Source organism: Bactrocera neohumeralis, unplaced genomic scaffold (assembly GCF_024586455.1).
Source record: "Bactrocera neohumeralis isolate Rockhampton unplaced genomic scaffold, APGP_CSIRO_Bneo_wtdbg2-racon-allhic-juicebox.fasta_v2 cluster09, whole genome shotgun sequence".
NCBI classification, from domain to species: domain Eukaryota; kingdom Metazoa; phylum Arthropoda; class Insecta; order Diptera; family Tephritidae; genus Bactrocera; species Bactrocera neohumeralis.
Window position 1 is genome coordinate 9904492 of NW_026089622.1, and position 24693 is coordinate 9929184.

At 35.2% G+C, this 24693-nt stretch overlaps 1 protein-coding gene and 1 pseudogene across 25 annotated transcripts in view; both read right to left on the bottom strand.

Moving 5' to 3' along the window:
• Window positions 1–24693, bottom strand: part of LOC126764476 (FERM domain-containing protein 8) — a 459702-nt gene that overhangs the window by 312869 nt on the left and 122140 nt on the right. The window lies entirely within an intron of this gene.
• On the bottom strand, window positions 20751–20953 carry LOC126764788 (small nucleolar RNA U3; annotated as a pseudogene).

Genomic DNA, 24693 nt, shown 5'->3' on the forward strand with positions numbered 1-24693 from the left:
TTGCGGAACAGTTGTGCGAACTGCTTCGGTCATAGCTTGAGTATTGTACTGGAGTTCTCTTTGCAAATCATGGTTTAATGCATCTTGCATAGCACGATTGGGTGCTGTCAGGCCCAAACACGACAATACTTTATTTGCCATCAACAAACACATATCTCCTATTATGATCAATGTGTCATTGTAAATCTCTGCCGTAATTTCCAATGTAGGATTCAAAGTTTCACAACGCACGCGATGCAACACATCCTCAGACATGTCATCCCTATATTCCATCCACAAATCATTCGGATTCGAGGGGAAACATGTCGATATTATAATCGCAAACAGTGTGCGAATTTGATGCGGCGATGAAGATATCACGGAATCCTTGAGCGTATCATCCCAACGCGAATCGTTTTCAAGCAACCGTAGTAATTGACACGTCTCACGGTAAGTCGCACACAGATGTCCATCAACTGTTCGCAATTGTTGAAAAGATGTCGGACCAGAAACATTCACCAATAACAATCTAAGATAATAACATTCATCGTTATTAGGATGTACTGTATATATACGGCCTATAGCATCTGTGGCAAATACATTTTCATATCCTTCAAGTGGTGTTCCTTGTTTACGACGCTGAAAAGACTTTGAAGATGCGTTCCATGTGTAGTAGCGCGGCATATCAGCATACAGCAAAGTGCGAGCGAATTGATCAGTTGCACAAATTGTCAATGTGGTCACAGGTGGACGTGTCGCTCTGTTCACAGCATTGTTTGGGTTGAAATACACTCGTTGTCCATTTTCTAAATGAACTGCTAAATACAATACAGTGGGATGTCTTTCATGAATTGCTGCTTACATAGCGACCCATCTGATAGTGAGACACTTCATCATTTGTGTTTGTTACTGCGAACATGGCCATGTCGCTACCTTTGTTAACATATTTACATATTTACTTTATGGATTTCACAGAGTTACAAAATTCCACGTTGATGTGAGCTTCAAAAGTTTCGGACAATATGGGCGAGAACGGCACAATCCAACGATTGTCTACATGAAAATCTTGTCCTTTTATCTTGACATCTACAGATCGTCCACCGTCCTCAACTGATCGCCGACGATACAATGGGTAACCATCGATTCCTGAGATGGTTTCAGCAAGCAAGTTTCTCGGGTACCGTTTGGAGCACTTGCCGTCGATCATACAGGGTGAGCTATTGTTGAAAACTCCGCAAGGTCCATGTATCATGTGTTTAGTTACTATCGTATGCAATTTTGGGTCAACCGTTTCATCAGGAATTTTGGCTGAAATAATGGAATCAATTTCTTCTGGCCTTATTTTGTCAACCAACCAGACTAATATATGAGCATGTTGGAAACCACGCTTTTGCCACTCAACAGAGTACATCCAACAACGTACTTGGCCATACACACGATGCTTTGTAATGAAATTCATTAAAGATTTTAATTTTTGCTTGTAAACTCTGGCTGTGATGTCATTCCTATCAAGTGGTGTTTGGTTGTGTAGCAGTTCGTTTTTTATTTCAATCCATTGTGGCTTACAGGTGAATGTAATAAATAGGTCTGGACGGCCATACTTTCGAACATAAGACATCGCATCTTGAGCGTACTCGTGCATGTGGCGCGGGCTTCCGATGTAAGTGGCCGGTAAAATTGTCATTCTTCCTACATTATTTACATTGCCGTCAGCATTGATTGCATCGCGAAGATGAATGTACTCTTCAGATCGAAGCTGCTGTTGGTTAAGACGGATGTATGTCAATCTTTCAGTCCCAATTTTGACGTACATGTCCACTGCATACTGATGAAAGAGTCGTTGACACATCAAAATGTGATTTACTTCACCTTCACGGATCATGAGTCTGTATGCATAATAATTCATGGCACTGACTGTTTTGTGTGTATCAGCACCTGGAAGTACATATGATAAAAAAATACATTTATATATTGAACATATTTATAATTATCTGTTGTTGGATTAACCATTTTAATATTAAAATGGTACCCATCTTCTCCTGCCAGAAAATTAATGGGTATTGTAAAGCATCATAAGCTCTATGCGTTTCATATACACGTTTCAATTCATTGTTCCGGCGATGTAGTACAATATCTCTTGATTGCAAATTCTCTCCAACAACGACAATAGCCACTTCATCTATTGTCAGTGAATTAAACCTCCTTGCATGCTCTCCAGCAGGTGTTTTGTCGGCTCTTATTACAATATTATGGCTGTCTGATGGCATCCATGTCATTTGGAAGCAATTATTATATTTTTGGATGTTAGCCAAGAAGTGTTTAGACTCACTTTCCATCCCATTAACTAATGAGTGTAACGGTTCAGGTGGTGGAACCAATTGAGGCAATTGTACATTGCCACCAGCACAACATAATCCTGCAGGTTCACTACTGTACTTTAATGCTTTACAATGTTGACAAATGATTGACATTTCTCCAATCGTCACAGATTTGTCGGCACTATAATCAAATTCCGGATCGTAGGAAAATGCTCCTCGTTCGAGGTTTACAGAAGCATTGCGTCTGCGGAATCGATTAAATTCGTTATCCCGTGCTCGCTGCTGTTGTGATCGATGTGCACAAACTCGTTCCATTCTCCCCCTATCCACTTGATAGTTATTTACTCTTGAACGTAATTCTCCCATACTTGTACGACTGTTATCATTATCAGCATCTTGCTGGTCATTAGTGCGGTTGGAGCGTAAAGTAGCTCATTGCACATTTACACGACTTTGACGACCTATGTCAGGTCGTTTTCTTTTCCTCGGCATTGTACGCAGCGAGAAGAAAATCACTTTTAGCAGTATTTCAATATTTATCCAATTAAATGTTTCTTTTTTTAACATGAGATGACAAAACCAAGGATGTTAAAGTAGGAGCGCAGCAAAAAGTCTCTAAATTTATGGACAAAACAATATAACGTTCGGATACACGTGCTTTTTACATGAGATGACAAAACAATGGAACGTTCGGATACACTTATTACTTACTTATTACTTTCTTATTTCTCCAATTAAATGTTTATTTTTCTTAACATGAGATGACAAAACCAAGGATGTTAAAGTAGCAGCGCAGCAAAAAGTCTCTAAATTTATGGACAAAACAATGTAACGTTCGGATACACTTATTACAGGGCATCTCGACAGGATAGAATTTATAGAATACTAACTGTTATTGCCATTGCCAAATCTGTATGTGGGCATTGGCTATCATGATATAATCATTTGCGCAAAAGCGTAGGGTAGGTAGGTTCGAGATGATGTAGCGTATGCTTTGAGCTCTTGAAAAATGTATTTTATCATTGTGGCATAACTTTTATATACCAATTAAAATAATAAGGGGCCATCCATAAATTACGTGACACCTTGAAGGGGGGGGAGGGTATCATTCAGAAGTGACATTGTGTGACAAGGGGCAGGGGGGGATCAAAAGCGTTGTGACATCACATTTCAAAATTTAGGGCAATATCGTTTCCCGCTCTGCTGCGCTCCTATGTGCTAGACGACTGGCTGCTACTTCTGCCGGCGGTGGCGTTGTTTTACCGCTGCGTATGCATGCTTGTTGTTGTTTCGTCTGCTTGTCGGATTTCTTCGTATCCGTGGTTATAACGTTGTATTGTTTGTGTAGCGTGGTTTTACCGCTGCGTATGCATGCTTGTTGTTGTTTCGTCTGCTTGTATGATTTCTCCGTATCCGTGGTTATACCGTTGTATTGTTTGTGTAGCGTGGTTTTACCGCTGCGTATGCATGCTTGTTGTTGTTTGCAAGACTGACAAGTGTCGTCGCACATGATTCGCGCTGGCGCAGTGACTTCTATTCGTTCCCATTGTTTACTTGCCAATTGTCTTCTGCCGAGTAACATTCATTAATTTCTAAGTCATAGTATTCTGTAGTATTTTTAATTAGTTAAGTATTTACAAAATGAACAAAAAAATTGATTTAGGGAATCTGTACCGAAGATTATTTGATGCCTACAGTGCAGCTTATGCTGATAAGAAAAAACCAATTATACAAGACGAGGTTAACATCTTATGGAAAAATTTAAAAAGTAGTGATAATATTGAAGATGAAACGGAAACAAAAATCAAAGAACTGCAAATAAAATTGACGAAAAAAAAACCGACTCTTTTGAGTTTTTTTTCAAAAAATCCTTCTTCGTCAAAATCATTGGCAGTAGTAAAGCCACAGGAAAATAAAGTAAGTTTAAAATTTATTATAAAAATAACTAAACTCAATCAATAACAAATGACATGTATAACTTATTCAGTTATAAATTAAACGATTACCATATCTTTCTGTGTTTGTTTGCTCGAGGTCTTGTTCTTGGTTAATTTTTATGTATTACATATGTATGTATATGTTAACTTTTAATTTTAGGAGGTTATCGAAGAGAGTCAATCAGAAGAAACTAAAGATGTTATGATTGAATTAAAAGGATGTCAATCTCTTCAAACAGTTTCTAAACCTACACCGAGTCAATATGCTTCTAAGAATAGAATTACTGTACTTGAATCTGAGCTTAATAGTTTAGTACTTGCACGCGATGCCGGTATAGGAACAGATGATGCTACGAAAAAAATAATGTCATTAAAAAAAGATATTGAAGCAGAAAAGACTGCATTGGAGAGAAAAATTGGTGCAGCGGAACGCCAAAAAAAAAGCCGTGATTCTAAAAAAGAAAAACTTTTAGAATTGAGTAAATGTAATCCTGAATTAGCAACTGCTTTAAAACTTCGAAATACTGTTGGTCGGCCTAGAGTAGAAGAAAATCAATCTGGTTTACTTGATGTAATAAAATCAATTGCACTCTTTGGTGGTGCAGCTGATGATCGACGTCGCACTGAAGTTATAAGATGTTGTAAAACACTAGATGACTTACAAGCTGAACTATCTAAGCAAGGTTACACTATTAGTCGGTCAGGATTATATTTGAGACTTCTTCCCAAGAGAGCTAATACAGAGGAAGATAAAAGACACGTCGTTACTGTTCCAGCAGAGATAAAGAGATCTTTAACTCCTCTCTCACTGGAAGTGAGAGAGCAATTGCTAAACGTCAAAACCTACTGAACTTTGACAGCTAATCGAGTTCAGTAGGTTTTGACGTTTAGCAATTGGAAACGAGCGATGGCCAGATTGAAATCTTACCAAAAAAATATGTAAACGGAGGGATTAGTTGCATCGTTCAAGACCACTTATAAAAATGAAAATTAAATGAATTTGTGAAATTTAAAGGTATTTGATGAAAGGTTTTGTAATTTGAAGCATCATAGTATATTTTCAATGGAAAATGATTAAAAACATTTAATGATTGAGAGCTAACAAGCTTAAATCCTATTATTGGGTATTGAAAGGACAAAAGTCAGTTGTTATAATATTCTTTAAAAAGATTTAAATAGTTTCTACATATAATAAACAACAACTATATAGTAGTTTTTATTCGTATTAAATGTTGGGTGTTTCAATTTAAATGCCCACAAATAATTATTTTTTTCAATTTGGCCACAATGGAAAATGTTATAAAAAACGCTAATTTTGGAGCGCTCTCACACTGGAATAAGTTTAACAACCCTTTATTCCTGGTTCCAGTCAAGTTGTGTAAGCCAGACTCTACACTGCACTCAAAGCATAAGGATGGAAAATTTTGTACAGCTACTATACGAAATCTCGAATCAGTGGCTTCAATTTTAGGTCCAGACCAAGTATTTTTTTTATCAATGGATGATAAGGCACGTGTACCTTTAGGCATTACAGCAGCAAATGCTCAAGCGCCAATATTAATGCACCTTGATTACCGTGTTCAATTGCCAGATCATGATTTTGTCGTCGTCTGCTGAAAAACATAAGCTTATTCCATCGGTGTATGCGGGAATTCTAATTAAAAAAGATGGTGAAGGATCACCTGAAGCTGTAACATACTCGGGGCCTACATATGTAGCTATTCGTAGTGGAAAACATTCATCTTCCAATGCAGAGACTCATGCCACTGACGTTCACAAGCTTACTGAATTACCGATCTTTGAAAACATGATCCGAACTAGAGAAGGTTTAGTAAAACCGGTTTTTATTTTTACATGCGATGGTGGGCCGGATGAAAATCCACGGTACGAGCGGGTTATAGTTTCAGCCTTACAACATTTTAAAGATTTTAATTTAGATGCAATTTATATAGCTACAAATGCCCCAGGAAGGAGTGCGTTTAACAGAGTTGAACGACGCATGGCACCTCTCAGTCGCGAACTTACTGGTGTGCTATTAAAACATGATGCTTTTGGGTCACATCTTGATTCAATTAATCGAACTACTGACTTAGATCTAGAAAAACGAAACTTCGAAAGTGCGGGCAAAGTGTTGGCTGAGATTTGGAGCAAGTTAGTCATTGATAATTTTCCAGTCATTGCTGAATATGTTGCACCAACTGTTACTGCACTGGATATTGAACAGGCTATGATGTTGAAAAATAATGCTACTTGGTATGCTAAACATGTACGTGAGTCACAATATTTTTTACAAATAGTTAAATGTGAAACTATTGCATGTTGCGATGTAAGACGTTCTAGTCTTTGGAAATTATTAAAAGAAGGATTTTTACCACAACCTGTGTTAATTAAACAGACATCAGAAGGTTATGGAGTCACAGGGAGTGATGACAACGACGCTAAATTTGCTCCATTATTACTACAGATATTATTAAATCTCAAAGCGTCATCCCATCTGAAACAAGTTCCATATGATAGTTATTGCCCTAGTGTCGAGTCATACTTATTTAAAAGATCGTGTAGCATATGTGGCCTATATTTTTCTTCATACAAAGCTACCAATCAACACAAACAATCACATAAAAAACAAGAGCTGTTACCTATCGCGAAAATTCGTCCTCAAAGAATTGCGGCTAGACGTGCCCGAGAGATTCTCTGTTTAATGAATGATGACGATGCTTTATGGATGGAAGAAGACGATGTTGATACGAATAATGTTCCTGACATCCAAATACACACAAGATGACTAAGTTTTGTTCTTTTAATTAGCAATTAAGTATCTATTATTTCTTGACTAGTCATTCGTTGTCTCTGTACTTTAATATTTAACTAAATGTTGATTTTATTAAAGATTATTCAATGAATATAAGAATAAATAGAATAACCTGTTTTTTTTTATTTTATGATAAATTCATAAAATTGGAAAATGGGTGACGTCACGTCAGGTTGGGGGTTAGTTCAAAATGTGACAACTTGTGACAAGGACGGGGGGAGGGGTTAAAAAGTCCTTAAATTCGTGTGACGTAATTTATGGATGGCCGCTAAATTTAAAATGAGAAATGATATTTTGATTTATGCTTGTATAAGTTTATTAAATTTAAGACTTCCCAACCCAATTTGCATAATATTTCTATAAATTAACAATATTATACTAAATATTAGATGTTATTTTGAAAATGTACTTTATTTTTATAATATAACACAACCGCCTTAACTCGCTCTTCTAATTTTCATATTACCAAAATTAAAATGCCGCCGGCATATGTGGAAATGGGATATGTTCGAAATTTTCATATAAATGAAAACTGCGCTGTTAAACTGCTGAAGAGACAGCTTCTAGCTTACGATATATGGCAAACTATGTAGTATTCCATATCTAGTAAGCAATGAGCAATGTGGAGTCTGCACAGGCAGAGATGCCCCGTTATTATCATAAAAGTATTTTTGAGAGTTGGTAACACTGTAAGACTGGCACCATCAAAAATGTCAACACATTAATTATATTTATATTTTGAAATTAAAATAATAAATTTAAAATGAGAAATGATATTTTGATTTATGCTTGTATAAGTTTATTAAGTTTAAGACTTCCCAACCCAATTTCCATAATATTTCTATAAATTAACAATATTAAACTAAATATTAAATGTTATTTTGAAAATGTACTTTATAACACAACCGCCTTAACTCGCTCTTCTAATTTTCATATTACCAAAATTAAAATGCCGTCGGCATATGTGGAAATGGGATATGTTCGAAATTTTCATATAAATGAAAACTGCGCTGTTAAACTGCTGAAGAGACAGCTTCTAGCTTACGATATATGGCAAACTATGTAGTATTCTATATCTAGTAAGCAATGAGCAATGTGGAGTCTGCACAGGCAGAGATGCCCCGTTATTATAATAAAAGTATTTTTGAGAGTTGGTAACACTGTAAGACTGGAACCATCAAACATGTCAACACATTAATTATATTTATATTTTGAAAATAAAATAATAAATTTAAAATGAGAAATGATATTTTGATTTATGCTTGTATAAGTTTATTAAGTTTAAGACTTCCCAACCAAATTTCCATAATATTTCTATAAATTATTATTAAATTACAATATTAAACTAAATATTAAATGTTATTTTGAAAATGTACTTTATTTTTATAATATAACACAACCGTCTTAACTCGCTCTTCTAATTTTCATATTACCGAAATTAAAATGCCGTCGGCAAATGTGGAAATGGAATATGTTGCCTCTTCGAAATTTTCATATAAATGAAAACTGCGCTGTTAAACTGCTGAAGAGACAGCTTCTAGCTTACGATATATGGCAAACTATGTAGTATTCCATATCTAGTAAGCAATGAGCAATGTGGAGTCTGCACAGGCAGAGATGCCCCGTTATTATCATAAAAGTATTTTTGAGAGTTGGTAACACTGTAAGGTTGGCACCATCAAACATGTCAACACATTAATTATATTTATATTTTGAAATTAAAATAATAAATTTAAAATGAGAAATGATATTTTGATTTATGCTTGTATAAGTTTATTAAGTTTAAGACTTCCCAACCCAATTTCCATAATATTTCTATAAATTTCATATAAATGAAAACTGCGCTGTTAAACTGCTGAAGAGACAGCTTCTAGCTTACGATATATGGCAAACTATGTAGTATTCTTTATCTAGTAAGCAATGAGTAATGTGGAGTCTGCACAGGCAGAGATGCCCCGTATTATAATAAAATTATTTTTGAGAGTTGGTAACATTGTAAGGTTGGCACCATCAAACATGTCAACACATTAATTATATTTATATAATAAATTTAAAATGAGAAAATATTAACATAATATTTCTATAAATTAACAATATTAAACTAAATATTGAATGTTATTTTGAAAATGTACTTTATTTTTATAATATAACACAACCGCCTTAACTCGCTCTTCTAATTTTCATATTACCAAAATTAAAATGCCGCCGGCATATGTGGAAATGGGATATGTTCGAAATTTTCATATAAATGAAAACTGCGCTGTTAAACTGCTGAAGAGACAGCTTCTAGCTTACGATATATGGCAAACTATGTAGTATTCTATATCTAGTAAGCAATGAGCAATGTGGAGTCTGCACAGGCAGAGATGCCCCGTTATTATAATAAAAGTATTTTTGAGAGTTGGTAACACTGTAAGGTTGGCACCATCAAACATGTCAACACATTAATTATATTTATATATTTTGAAATTTGAAATTGAAATTTAAATACACGATGTTATGAGCAAAGTTGATATTATGTTGTCGATTCAAAAGTCTTGTTTAATGCGTTACTTAATTCGAGTGGAACTGAGAGTACAAATACCGTCAAATGTTTGACAGCAAGTAAGTGGTCAACTTTTATATGGGAAAATGGAATTGTCGTTTTACTCTATCTTACTCGTAATTTTTCCTTATTTGCTCACCGTTTAGACCTACCCTGGACTACGACAAATATTTTAAAACCAAAGTCAGCTCAATCGGCCCAGCCGTTCTCGAATTTTAATCAGACTAACGAACAACAATTCATTTTTATTTATATAGATATACATATAATATTTAAGCCAATATTTTGAAACCGCGATTCATCACCGCAAAGGGGACCCACCGGTTTATAACAAGAACTCAATTCTGCGATTCTGAACTCCAGACCCTCCAGAATAAAAGAGTCTCCTTTCCTAGAAAGGATCAAAAAATAAAAATTATAATAAAAAAAAGACGTATGCTTTACCAACTGACTTGGACTATAACGAATTAGACAGAATAGTTAGAAATCTTGAAGGATTTGTAGAAGTCAATAGCATTAACAAAAAAGAAGGGATCTAAATAAAAATAAACTTAGAATTAAATGTATGGAGAAAGTTTTTAAATATATAGGAAAAATGAGAAGGCCACACTTGAGGATTATTATAATCAGGAGACAATTATGTCTGAGACTATAGAGATGATACAAGTATCAAAAAAGGAAGATTTGTTTTAAATGGGAAGTAATACTACTGCTCCAAAATACGAAAGGTTGCATTATTGCGATTATTGTAAAGGCAATCATAAATTTGAAAATTGCCCATATCTAAAGGGAAAGAAAAGAAAAAATTAATTAATCAAAAATGGCTTTAAGTAGCGGAAATGAGACCTTAGTCGCAAGACTAATTGCAGCAACGAATGCATCACTTAGATTAGAAATATCTGAAATGCGCAGGCAAATAGAAGACTTAACGAGGTCTACATCAATAACCGATTACAAACCTGAAGTAATAAATTCAGAGATTCGCTGTGACGAATCCCTAGAAGTAGTAAAGTCTTTATCAGAATTTGGGGGAAAACAGAATAAATATGTTTGCTGGAGGGAATTGGCTAACAATGCAATAAGTTTATACATAAGAGGCAGCCGTAGGTATTTTGCTGCATTGACTATATTAAGAAATAAATTACTCACGATGCTAATGACATTTTGTCCAACCACGGAAGAGTTTTAAATTTTGATGCTATTTTAGCATGATTAGATTTCGGTTACTGCCGATAAGCGACCAGCTCATATAATTGAGCAAGAAATGAGTATTCTTCGTCAAGGCAATTACTCCATAATTGAATATTATAATAAGGTTAATGAGAAATTAACCTTGCTAATAAACAAAACCATAATGACTTACGGATCAGATAGTGCCGCAACTAAAGAGTTTAATGCCAAAAATATGCTGGATGCCTCACGTACATTCATAACGGGGCTAAACGGAAAATTAGCAAACATACTATTTTCACTATCGCCAAGCGATTTACCAAATGCTTTGGCAAAAGCTCAAGAATTAGAATCTAACAATATGCGAGCGAAAACTAAACTATTCAAATCCTAACAACAATAACAGGCAACATACTTTTAATAACAACAGATTCAATAACGGTAATTTCAATAATAATTTACGGTTCCCACAAGTCCAGCCACAAAGGAATTACAACCAAAGAATGGGCTATCAGAATAACCAACCACGACCTACACCAATGGATGTCGATTCAAGCATCTATACACGCAACCGTGTGTTGCAAAAGCCAACAACCTTTAAACAAAACAATTTAGAAAACAGGCCACATGGAAGTACACAACAGAATGTGCAGCCACCGATTAAGGCGCAGCGCATTAATAATATTAAGGGGGTCATTTTTAGCCCAAAATTAACTCTACCATATATTTTTCTAAAAGACAGGGTTACTGGTCAAAATTTAAAATTTTTTTTTTAAATATTAATAGATACGGGAGCAACTAGTTGCTATATTAAATCAGGAATATACAAAAATAAAAATAAATTGGACATACAAAGAGAGTAAAAACAATTAATGGATTTTCGATAATAGGCTATTATCACATTATTACATTTTTCGGTAAAAAACAAATACTTCACGAAATCGAAAATTTGGAAGCAGACCTATTAATAGAATTCAAATTTTTGAAGGACATTAATGCAGTGATTAACTTGAGAAAAAGAAGTTAATAATAAATAATGAAAAAGAAGAGGATATATTTAGCTTAGGATGCGAATATGAGCTTCAAAAAAGTAAGGATGGACGAAATTACTTTGGAAGCAAAGACTTCTAAAGCGCCAGCCGACGGAAATACCGGCAAATATAAAAAAATAAATACTGTGGAGCAGGAAAGCTCTACAACGCCAGCTGAAGATTTGTACCTGCAGAGTAGAAGTAATAATTATGCAAAAAATATTGAGGAACGAAAAAGTTCTTCAACGCCAGCCGATGATAATACCGGAAAATTAAATAAAAAGTATATTGTGGAACAAAGAAGTTCTACAACGCCAGCCGATGATAATACCGGCCAATTTAATTAAACATTTTTTTTTTAGACAAAAAGATCCTAAAACGTCAGCCGCAGTTCTTACCGGCAAAATAAAACAAAAAAGAAATGGTGAAAAACCAAATAAAAATATAAAAATACAAAATTTAAACTACTTGGCCAAGAAAATCCATGGATACCAGTCGAAGATAATGCCGACAATAAAATAAAAAAATATTCTCCAAAAAAAGGAGGTACTAATATTTTCAAAATAAATAATTTCAATATTTCCAATGAAAATAATTTCGAAGAATTTACTGAATTTCAAACACATGTAAAAGAAAAAAATTGCTCAAATGTATTCAGGCAATAATACAAGCTTCCCATTTCACCCTGGAGAAATAATTTATGAAAACGTAGTAGGATAAAGAAATAAGCTGAATCTTAGATATAAGAAACAGGTAGTAAAAGAAGACTTAGGGAATAAAGTTAGAATTAACTACAGGAATAGAATAGTACATAAAGATAAAATTAAATCTTGATTATATATTTTTAGAGGATTATACCCTTAATTATTCTAACATTAATTACTAATATAATGACAGACATTGTGGACTTCACAAGAGAAGATTACGTGTTATTAGAAGACGGAGATGTAGCCCTGTATAATGACTACGGAGATATTTTCCACATCACTAATTTAACATACTTTAGAGAACATACTTAAGTTCAGACACAAATTATTATAATATAAAATTCAGATATAGAAATTTTAAACAAAATGATGAACAAGACAAAGCATATATTAACGATTTAGACACAGATCCAGAAATGGAACTCATAGAAACTTTATTAGAACAGCTACAAATTAAGGATACAAGATATAGGAGAGGAATAAATGAAATAGGTACACTATGGAAGTGGATAGCAGGAACACCAGACCATGACGACCTAGTGTTAATAAATAATAAATTAAACGAATTAATTGAAAACAATAATAAACAATACACAACAAATTCTAAATTTTTGAAATTATTAACCAATTAACTGAAACAATTAATAATATTAATGAAAACTCAGATATCAAAATTCTAACGAAATGAAAAAATCAGTTCCTAATAACTGAATTTCAAAATATGATTAATACAATAGCTATAGGAAAAATGGGAATTTTAGACCCGACAATTTTAAATTTAGACGAGATTAAAAGCATAATTAAAAAGGAACATGGGCGATTGAGACAATAACTGATTTAAAGATATTTCAAATTTTAAAATAGAACAGAAATAAAGATGTAATAGTTATATTTATTAAGGGGGTATTCTGGTCTAGAAATATAAAAAAATCGAAATTTTTTTTTTATTTTCAAAGTTTAACTATTCAAGAATATGTGTACAAGAGGATTTTTCAAAATTCAAACTATTTTCGGAGATATAGGCATTTTTCTGACCCGGCATCCAAACTGGTTCTGCCGGAACTAATCGAACAAAAGACTTTACGAAAAACTTTAAACGCGTTTTTCTCAAAACTGACTTTTTCGGAACGATACCCACGATTTCTCAGGTTCTACTTAACCGATTTACTTGAAATTTTGATAGAGTTTTCTTTATAGGCATGTCTATGGTTGGAACTAAAAAGTTATATATGATTACAAATATTATGAAGTAAGAGCAATTACATAAAAAGATGGTAAATTAATAATGATAATGAAATTGCGAAATGCAAAAACGAATACATACATAAATATAAAAAACTGCAAAAAAGAAATGATAAATACGTATTGTAAAATTAATAATAAAATATTAGCCTATCAGATATTTTGTCCAATAAATAAGGAAAATGTAAAAAAATTAAAGAAAAACATATAGATATAAATATAATTAAAGAAGGAGCAATATTAGTCTCTGGAAATCATGCTATAGATGACTCTGCCATAAATGGAGTTTACCTTGTAACATTTGAAAACTATACAAACATTGATAATATAATTTATGAAAATATTGATTGTAAAATTTGGAAATATTTAAAAAATAATCCTATTAATAACTTTGAAATTCTATAATATATTGAAACAAAAAATAAAGAATTTAAATTTGAAAACATAAATATTTTGAGTGAACGAATTAAAGAATTTAAAAATCATGCACTTTTCTGTTACATGATTGTAATACTTGTACTATTAATAATACTATACATAATCTATAAGATTTTAAAATTAGAAAAATCATATAAAACTAATAAGCAAAGCAAAGAATTAAAATTCCAAGAATTGTCATATAACGCTATTTTAGAAAGAATTTACAATATATCAAAAAATGATATTGAATCGGGGACGATTCATTTTAGAGAGGGTGGAGTTAACGGCAGCAGCCACACAGACACTTTATGATAAATGTAAACAAATTGTATCCTCCCACGGTATTACTGCTTGGTCAGCAGAATACTTTATTTAATAAGAGTATTAATTTCTTTCATTTGTTTTGATAAGTAAGCATAATTCAATATTCCATTATTTGTTTTGGTAATGAGAATAATTGGAAATTCAATGCTCCGGCGTTTCATCACTTAATGTAATGCCAAAGCATTTTTAGTAATAAGCCGTTACACATAGAATTCTAAGAATATAAATATACATAAGTGATTTTACTAATAAAGATCAAAGATATCAGAGCGTAGCAATTATTACCGCACTCAAATCAACACGTTGTGTTTTATTCAGAAGAACCCAAGAAGTTTTTTTTACCGAAATTGGCCGACTTTTTTAAATAGCAACTGTGAAGTTTGGAAAACAGTGCACTGTTAAACTGCCCCATTAACTGATCGGCTCTACAGTAACGGGTGATACAAGTAGAGGTACTTCTATCAATAGCGTTTTTTGACTGATCACGTGTGACTCGTGCCAAGGTGTGATGTTATTTTTGTCCAGTACTGTTTGGCATTTCAGCATGGAAAGACTTACGCCTAAACCAGAGGACTTTAAACATAGAGAAGGTGCAGGTTCGACAGCTAACATTTGTTAAAATTGAAGTAAGGAATTCAACTCACAACCACAGATTTCACGCTGTGAAATGTTAACATTTTGAACAGTTCTCTCACATACTTAAACAAAGAATATGAAGAGAAATCAATATTCCTATCTACTTTCGGCATATAATGACATGGCATGTATGCCCAAGCAGACAATATTGAAGGAAAATAAGTTCTTTGATATTTAATTTTAACATCGAAAAATGTGTACAAATATAGCTCTCTCACATACTGATGAATATGAAGAGACTTACATAGATACATATGTACATAAGTAGATATAGTATACATAAGTATGTACGCAAGCTCATGATGATACTCCCAACAACAGCATTGTGATATTTTCATGCTTAAATTTTTGCTTTCAACTAGGGAATCGCAATGTTTGGCAATATGTATGCTTTTGGGTTTTGCCGTCGGCATTTCCATATTGGCATGTAAAAATAATTATGGTACGAGTATAAGTATAAGCATGAATGCATGCATAGTAATATTTGCAGTCAATTTGGACTTGCATATTTAATAATTTTATTTGGTTTTTACATAATATAATCTAACATACAAATTAATATTTTTATATTATGTTTCTTACTAATAGAAATTGAATTTATCACAACAATATATAAATATGTACATCGTCTATCATATTAATCTTATTATCTGCTCATATAAATGTACATATGTATGTATGTATACGCATGTGCCATTCCATTCAGAAATTCAAATCATCATTTTATCACTTATCAATATATTACATGTGCGCGCATTGATCTGCATGTTCATACATTCATATATATTATGAATACTTATACGTATGTACATATATTCGTATACACTTCCAAACAAAAAAAAAAAGGTGCGAGAAGTCCCTACGCGCGGATGAAGTTATACTTCTTAGTGATATTCCAAGAAATGCATATCATTTTGTATGAAAGAAAACTAGAAAACTTAAATTCACATTTTATAAATTTATTATAATTTATTATCTCCCCGAGCATGCCTTTGCTAACAAGTCGTCTTTTCGCGACGATGGCAAAAGCTAAAAATCATAAATTGCACAACTTTCTGGTGCTTCTCGCAAAAATCTGCGTCGATATGTATTCACGATCATACGTATACATACATACATATTTACGCATGTTTGTAGGCGAAGCTGCTACAGCGGCAAGGGGTGACAATCGGCGGCCATTACTTTACTTATGCCATAGAAATTCTATTGCAACGAATATGGAAATGACAACGAAATAATGCAAATATGCATATTTCTAAAGTTCATTAATTTCTTTGAAGAAATGAAAGGAATGAATGATCCTGAGAAGTATACATCAATTCTAATATGCCACAAGACAAAATTAGAAATGAACTTCTTAAACCTCACGCTGTCAGATAAAACGATATACCTCGTCATCGCGGGTCGACTTCCACAAAAATTTAAATGAAGACTAACTACAGAACTACAGAACTCCGCGCCGCAGCGGAGAGAAAACAGGCTGCCTACCTCGCAACGTTACGATCGACCACAACACGTGCGGGATGGGATAGATACCGAGAATTGAAGAGGGAAGCGAGACGCATCTGCAGACAGAAAAAGAAAGAGGCCGAAATGCGTGAGTATGAAGAGCTTGATAAGCTGGCCGACAGGGGTAATGCTCGAAAATTCTACGAAAAAATGCGGCGGCTTACAGAAGGTTTCAAGACCGGAGCATACTCTTGTAGAACCCCCAAAGGTGATCTAGTGACCGATGCCCAGAGCATACTTAAATTATGGAGGGAACACTTCTCCAGCCTGCTGAATGGCAGAGAATGCACAACGCCAGGAGAAGGCGAACCCGATTCCCCAATCGATGACGATGGAGCAGACGTCCCATTGCCCGACCATGAAGAAGTTCGAATAGCAATTACCCGCCTGAAGAACAACAAAGCGGCGGGGGCCGATGGATTGCCGGCCGAGCTATTCAAACACGGAGGCGAAGAACTGATAAGGAGCATGCATCAGCTTCTTTGTAAAATATGGTCGGACGAAAGCATGCCCAACGATTGGAATTTAAGTGTGCTATGCCCAATCCATAAAAAAGGAGACCCCACAATCTGCGCCAACTACCGTGGGATTAGCCTCCTCAACATCGCATATAAGGTTCTATCGAGCGTATTGTGTGAAAGATTAAAGCCCACCGTCAACAAACTGATTGGACCTTATCAGTGTGGCTTTAGACCTGGAAAATCAACAACCGACCAGATATTCACCATGCGCCAAATCTTGGAAAAGATCCGTGAAAGGAGAATCGACACACACCACCTCTTCGTCGATTTCAAAGCTGCTTTCGACAGCACGAAAAGGAACTGCCTCTATGCCGCGATGTCTGAATTTGGTATCCCCGCAAAACTAATACGGCTGTGTAAACTGACGTTGAGCAACACGAAGAGCTCCGTCAGAATCGGGAAGGACCTCTCCGAGCCGTTCGATACCAAACGAGGTTTCAGACAAGGCGATTCCCTATCGGGTGACTTTTTCAACCTGCTTCTGGAGAAAATAGTTCGAGCTGCAGAACTTAGTAGAGAAGGTACCATCTTTTATAAGAGTGTACAGCTGCTGGCGTATGCTGATGATATTGATATCATCGGCCTTAACACCCGCGCCGTTAGTTCTGCTTTCTCCAGACTAGACAAGGAAGCAAAACAAATGGGTCTGGCAGTGAACGAGGGCAAGACGAAATATCTCCTGTCATCAAACAAACAGTCGTCGCACTCGCGACTTGGCACTCACGTCACTGTTGACAGTCATAACTTTGAAGTTGTAGATAATTTCGTCTATTTAGGAACCAGTATTAACACCACCAACAATGTCAGCCTGGAAATCCAACGCAGGATTGCTCTTGCCAACAGGTGCTACTTCGGACTGAGTAGGCAATTGAAAAGTAAAGTCCTCTCTCGACGAACAAAAGCCAAACTCTATAAGTCGCTCATAATTCCCGTCCTGCTATATGGTGCAGAGGCTTGGACGTTGTCAACAACTGATGAGTCGACATTGCGAGTTTTCGAGAGGAAAGTTCTGCGAAAGATTTATGGTCCTTTGCGCGTTGGCCACGGCGAATATCGCATCCGATGGAACGATGAGCTGTACGAGATATACGACGACATTGACATAGTTCAGCGAATTAAAAGACAGCGGCTATGCTGGCTAGGTCATGTTGTTCGAATGGACGAAAACACTCCAGCTCTGAAAGTATTCGACGCTGTACCCGCCGGGGGAAGCAGAGGAAGAGGAAGACCTCTACTCCGTTGGAAGGACCAAGTGGAGAAGGACCTGGCTACGCTTGGAATATCCAATTGGCGCCACGTAGCGAAAAGGAGAAACGACTGGCGCGCTGTTGTTAACTCGGCTATAATCGCGTAAGCGGTGTCTACGCCAATTAAGAAGAAGAAGAACTACAGAAATAATCCTGTAAATTATAGCCTTAATTTTTCAAGGGCCAACGCAGGGTATTTTAACAAAAGGGCACATAAAATAGTTGAGAATTCGCGGAAATGAAAGACAAAAGAAAGAAAAAGCAGTATAACTTCAATAATGAACAAGCATACAAACATACATATGCGCACACATGTGAATAGTCACCTCGTCATCGGGGATCGATTTGCAAAGAAAGTAAATGAAGACTGACCAGAGAACTTAAAAGTATAGAGAAGGTGCAGGTTCGACTGCGAACATTTGATAGATTCAAATTAGGGAATTCACCGCATTTGTTAACATTGTAGGTCGGAATTAGCCTCGCAATTTTAACATTTTTTACAATTCTCTCACATATTCTAACCGAGAATATGAAGAGACAGAAATATATGTATTTATAAAATGATTTCTTTGATATTCGATAGGATGGAAATATGTATGTAGAACTCTTTTATTTTTGATTTATTATCTTTCAAATTATTTAATGCTAATTTGATCTTATTTTATAATAACTCATTTTAAATATATAAAAGATTTACCTAAACATTATGATGATATTTTCATGATTCATACGCAATGTACGAATATAAGCAATTTCGTTTTGCCGTCGGCATTTCAGTTTCTCATGCTTCAATTTTTGCTTTCAACCAAGAAATCACTTGTATGTATGTATGCACATATGTGCATTACATGCCTTTGCGTTTTGCCGTCGGCATTTCCATATTGACATGCAAAAGTAATTATGTATTTCATTGTTTCGTTTTGGCCCAATTTTGTATATTAAAACAAGTGTCAATAATTGCGCCAAAATCAAATATATTATATATTCATATGTGAACATATTTTAAACTTTAAATAAAATTGAAGTGTCAATAATTGCGCCAATTTTCATAAAGTTGGAAATTTTGCGCGAATAAGACGTGTGCGGGTTAAGTAGTGAATTTTACTTATATTAATTAATTTGAAAGTGCCGAAAAATGCGAAAATAAATTTCAAAAAATTTAAGTAAATTTACATGTATTTTTATTTATATTTAATTGTCAATAAATTTTTTAAAAATTATTTGCCTTAGTTGTCCATTTTTTATTTTCTCACACATTTCAGCCGATTTTTGTATAGAAATTTGACCAGCGTAGAAGCAAAATGTCGTTTGCACATTTGTCTGTATGTTTGCGAAAGCAAATGTTCTACAAAAGCATATTTCTATACTTAAACAAAATTATTAGAACCATCGTATGTTTCTTATGTACATGCATAACCAAACCATACTTAAGTCAGCGCAACATAAGTGTCAATGGTGGTGTTGGTGGTAAGCGCTTGGAAAGTCAGGATGATACTACAGGTCACAGGTTCGAATCTCGACAGAATAAATTTTTAATTTTTTGCTTTTAACATCGTATACTATACAAATAAATATTTTTCATAATATTGTGATAAATTTAATTTCTATTAGTAAGAAAAATATTTATTTGTATAGTATACGATGTTAAAAGGCATACATCTTCTATCCTAACTTGTGCATCTGCACATGCTCATATGAGTGTATGTATACGCATGTGCGCGTTCAGAAATTGAAATCATATTTTCATCACTTATCAATATACTTATTACATGTGCGCGCATTGACTTGCATATTCATACATTCATATATACTTATATGTACATATATTTGCATACATTGCCAAACAAATAATGCACAAGCATACAAACATACATATGCGTACACATATGCGTACACATATGAATATGTCACCAACAAAAAACTGATCTTCACAAGACAATATGGCAGCCAAATTGGCGAAGAACAAGTGTAGTACATTTTACAACAAAAACGATTTCATTCATGAACGCAGGCGCAAATTCCACAAGCGATCTCGCTTCATTCATAAAAATAGAGGCCGTAACATTTCCCCGAGCATGCCTTTGCCAACAAGTCGTCATTTCGCGACGATGGCAAAAGCCAAAAGTCATAAATTGCACAACTTTCTGGTGCTTCTCGCAAAAATCTGCGTCGATATGTATTCACGATCATACGTATACATACATACATATGTATTTACGCATGTTTGTAGGCGAAGCTGCCTTAATTTCTTTGAAGAAATGAAAGGAATGAATGATCCTGAGAAGTATAGTCTTAACTTTTCAACGGCCAACGCAGAGCATTTCAACCAAAAGGAATTTATTCATTAAAATCACCACACAGAAGTCGTTTTATCCGTTGTAAGCGAACGATTTTCGAAGAAACATCATTTCTAATATGCCACAAGACAAAATTAGAAATGAACTTCTTAAACCTCACGCTGTCAGATAAAACGATATACCTCGTCATCGCGGGTCGATTTCCAAACAATGTAAATGAAGACTAACTACAGAAATAATCCTGTAAAGTATAGCCTTAATTTTTCAAGGGCCAACGCAGGGTATTTTAACAAAAGGGCACATAAAATAGTTGAGAATTCGCAGAAATGAGAGACAAAGGAAAGAAAAAGCAGTATAACTTCAATAATGAACAAGCATACAAACATACATATGCGCAGCAGCAGCAAGGAAAGAGTTAACAATCGGCGATCCATTGTATATTTCTTTCATGCATAACCAAACCATAATTAGGACAACGCAATACAAGTGTCAATGGTGGTCTTGGTGGTAAGCGCTTGAAAAGTTACGACGAGCACGTAGGTACCTAGGTTCGAATCCCAACAGAATTGATTTTTTAATTGAATATGTCACCAACCAAAAATTGAAACATTGTTCTACAAAAACTACAACAGCATAAGCATGGCAACATTGTGTTGTTGGTAGAAAAGCCGAGCTGTGCCGAAAGAAACGAACAAACGATCGCCGATTGTCGTCACCGCTTCGCTTGCTGCTCGAACATCTTCGCAGACAAGGTTGCGTAGATCCATATTGAGCAAGGTTGCGCAACCTGAATCTATCGCAACCTTTTCCGAACTCGTATAAGAAGTATAACTTCAATAATGCGCAAGCATACAAACATACATATGCGTACACATGTAAATGTCACCAACAAAAAATTGAAACATTGTTCTACTAAAACAACAGTCGTCTCAAATACCATAAGCATGGCAAGTCAATATGGCAGACAAATTGGCGAAGCTCAAATGTAGTAAATTTTACAACAAAAACGATATCATTCGTAAACGCAGGCGCATATTCCACAAGCGACCTCGCTTCATTCATAAAAACAGACGCCGTAACATCTCCCCGAGCATGCCTTTTCCTACAAGCGACTTTTCGAGACGATGGCAAACGCTAAAAATCATAAATTGAAAACTTTATGAGGCAAACCCTCAAAACACAAAAAAAAAAAACACTGAGTGACAAAAGTGGCAAAATCCAATGTATAATATTTGTGATATCTAAAATATTTTTCCCTCGCTCGCAAAAATAGGCGTCGATATGTTCGCAAGCTCATACAAAAACCTACAAATTAATATACAAATTTAGGCTAGCTTGTTGGCGAGGCTGTTCGAGCAGCAAGGGAAGCGGTAACAATGGGCGATCGTTTGTTAGTTTCTTTCGGCACAGCTCGGATTTTCTATCAACACAATGTTGTGACGCTTTGTCGTCGCGTCAGTACTTCGACAGATTGACTCTTTGACAAAGCCTGAGTTTCGGCCATTGGTTGCCTGTGACAACGGAGATGCGAAAAGATGCAGAACTTGTATTTCCCTTATGAATGTTTGTACGTATGTACTTATGTGGCTCGTATTTTCTTTCGTAAACATACAGACAAATGTGCCAAGGAAATAATATATGTATTAGGGTGTGTCATTCTGAGTCAACCTTTTTTTTCAACTGAAAAACAGGCTAAAAACTTTCGAAAATGTGAAAAAGAAAGTCACTCAAAAGATGAGCTCTTAATATTAATATTAAGAGGCGCCTGTTTCAAATTTTCTGTTTTCCATATAAATTACATGGAAAAAAAATCATTTTTTTGTGGTGGTTATTATATGTGCACGCGATGGCGGCCAGTAGGGATGGTAAACTCGATTCCGATTCTACTAGAAATCGAGTTTTCTCGTAAATTAATCGATTTTTCGGAATCGATCTTCAGCAGTCGAAGTCGATTAAGAATCGATTCTTGACATTCGAAAAATCGATTATTTTACGAGAAAACTCGATTCTCGAGTAGAATCGGAATCGAGTTTACCATCCTTACATGTCATCAGGGTGTTAAGAAAATATTATATACCGAATTTCATTGAAATCGGTCTAGTAGTTCCTGAGATATGGTTTTTGGTCCATAAGTGGGCGATGCCATGCCCATTTTCAACTTAAAAAAAAGCCTGGGTGCAGCTTCCTTCTGCCATTTCTTCCGTAAAATTTAAGTTTCTGACGTTTTTGTTAGTCGGTTAACGCACTTTTAGTGATTTTCAACATAACCTTTTTATGGGAGGTGGGCGTAGTTATTATCCGATTTCTTCCATTTTTGAACTGTATATATATGGAAATGCCTGAAGGAAATGACTCTATAGAGTTTGGTTGACATAGCTATATTAGTTTCCGAGATTTGTACAAAAAACTTAGTAGGGGGCGGGGCCACGCCCACTTTTCCAAAAAAATTACGCGAAAATATGCCCCTCCCTAATGCGATCCTTTGTCCAAATTTCACTTTAATATCCTTATTTATGTCTGAGTTATGACACTTTATACGTTTTCGGTTTTCGCCATTTTGCGGGCGTGGCAGGGGGCCGATTTTGCCCATCTTCGAACTTAACCTTCTTATGGAGCCAAGAAATACGTGTACCAAGTTTTATCATGATATCTCAATTTTTACTCAAGTTACAGCTGGCACGGACAGACGACGGACGAACAGACAGACATCCGGATTTCAACTCTACTCGTCACCCTGATCACTTTGGTATATGATATAGGGTTATTATCTGAATCTTTTAGTTTTAGGACTTACAAACAACCGTTATGTGAACAAAACTATAATACTCTCCGTAGCAACTTAGTTGCGAGAGTATAAAAAAAAGACTGAGCTGTTAGTTGACAGCTGGCAGATGTGAAACATTGAAATTATTTTATACAAGTAATAGGTTAAAAAGTATAGATTATGACAGGAACTAAATATGGTACACAATGAAAGAATACAATATTATGAATTTTTTCCAGAAAATGATGACAGATAGTTTATTCAATAAATATTTATTTTCTTTATATACAAAATTTTATCGAAATATTTGTTTAAAATCACGTCAACTCAATTTTTTTCATCAGTGACTTCCGAATTAGTTACATTCGAAGTTGCCTCTGACGGTATTACTGTGACAATTGGTCGATGATAACTGAAGTATGTTACAAAAGTATTAGACATCACATTACCCAGATATCTAATACAGACAGCATCTATTGCTGTTCCATATCTTGAAGTACATTCTCTCGGATTGTTGTTTATTTCCAACTGAAATTCTTCTTGAAGGAACGATATAAATGGCATACACCCATATCGATATGATTGTCGCCGTGGCGATACAGGCCGTGGTTACGATCACCACGCTATATTATTATTATTATGGAATATATGGGCGATACGCAGTCTATACGTAGTAGTCTATACGTAGTCTATATGTAGCAGAGAACGTTTATCATAGAGATGGTTCACGGCACGGAGAACGTAAAAATCTTTTTAGCTAACTCGTTTGAGATGAGGGAGTTTCGCCACTGCCGGCTCGGCGGGAGAAATCTTAACAGTTGCGCTTGAACAGAGCTGAGCATTGAATAAAATTATGCTCAGAACTACATATATATTGCTGTTAGAGACGTACGTAAATGTTTCCACCTGGGTCACATGGCGCGTAACTGCCGCAGTTTGACAGACAGATCTTCTCAATGCACCCGTTGCGGAACCGCGGGACATTTAGCAAAGGCATGCGCCAACGCATGACTTGCCCCAAGCACCTGGAGATGATGAAGACTCTAAACTTAAACTTAAATCATTGCGCAGCAGCACAGGATTTACTAGACCAGACAATCACAGAAGAGAACATTGATGTCGCCATACTAAGTGAACAATACTTCCAGCGTCCGGAAAGCACATGGATTGCAAGGCAGCAATATGGTCCTCCAAAGGACAACCTTTCAAGACCAGCTCCAGAGAAGCTCATAAC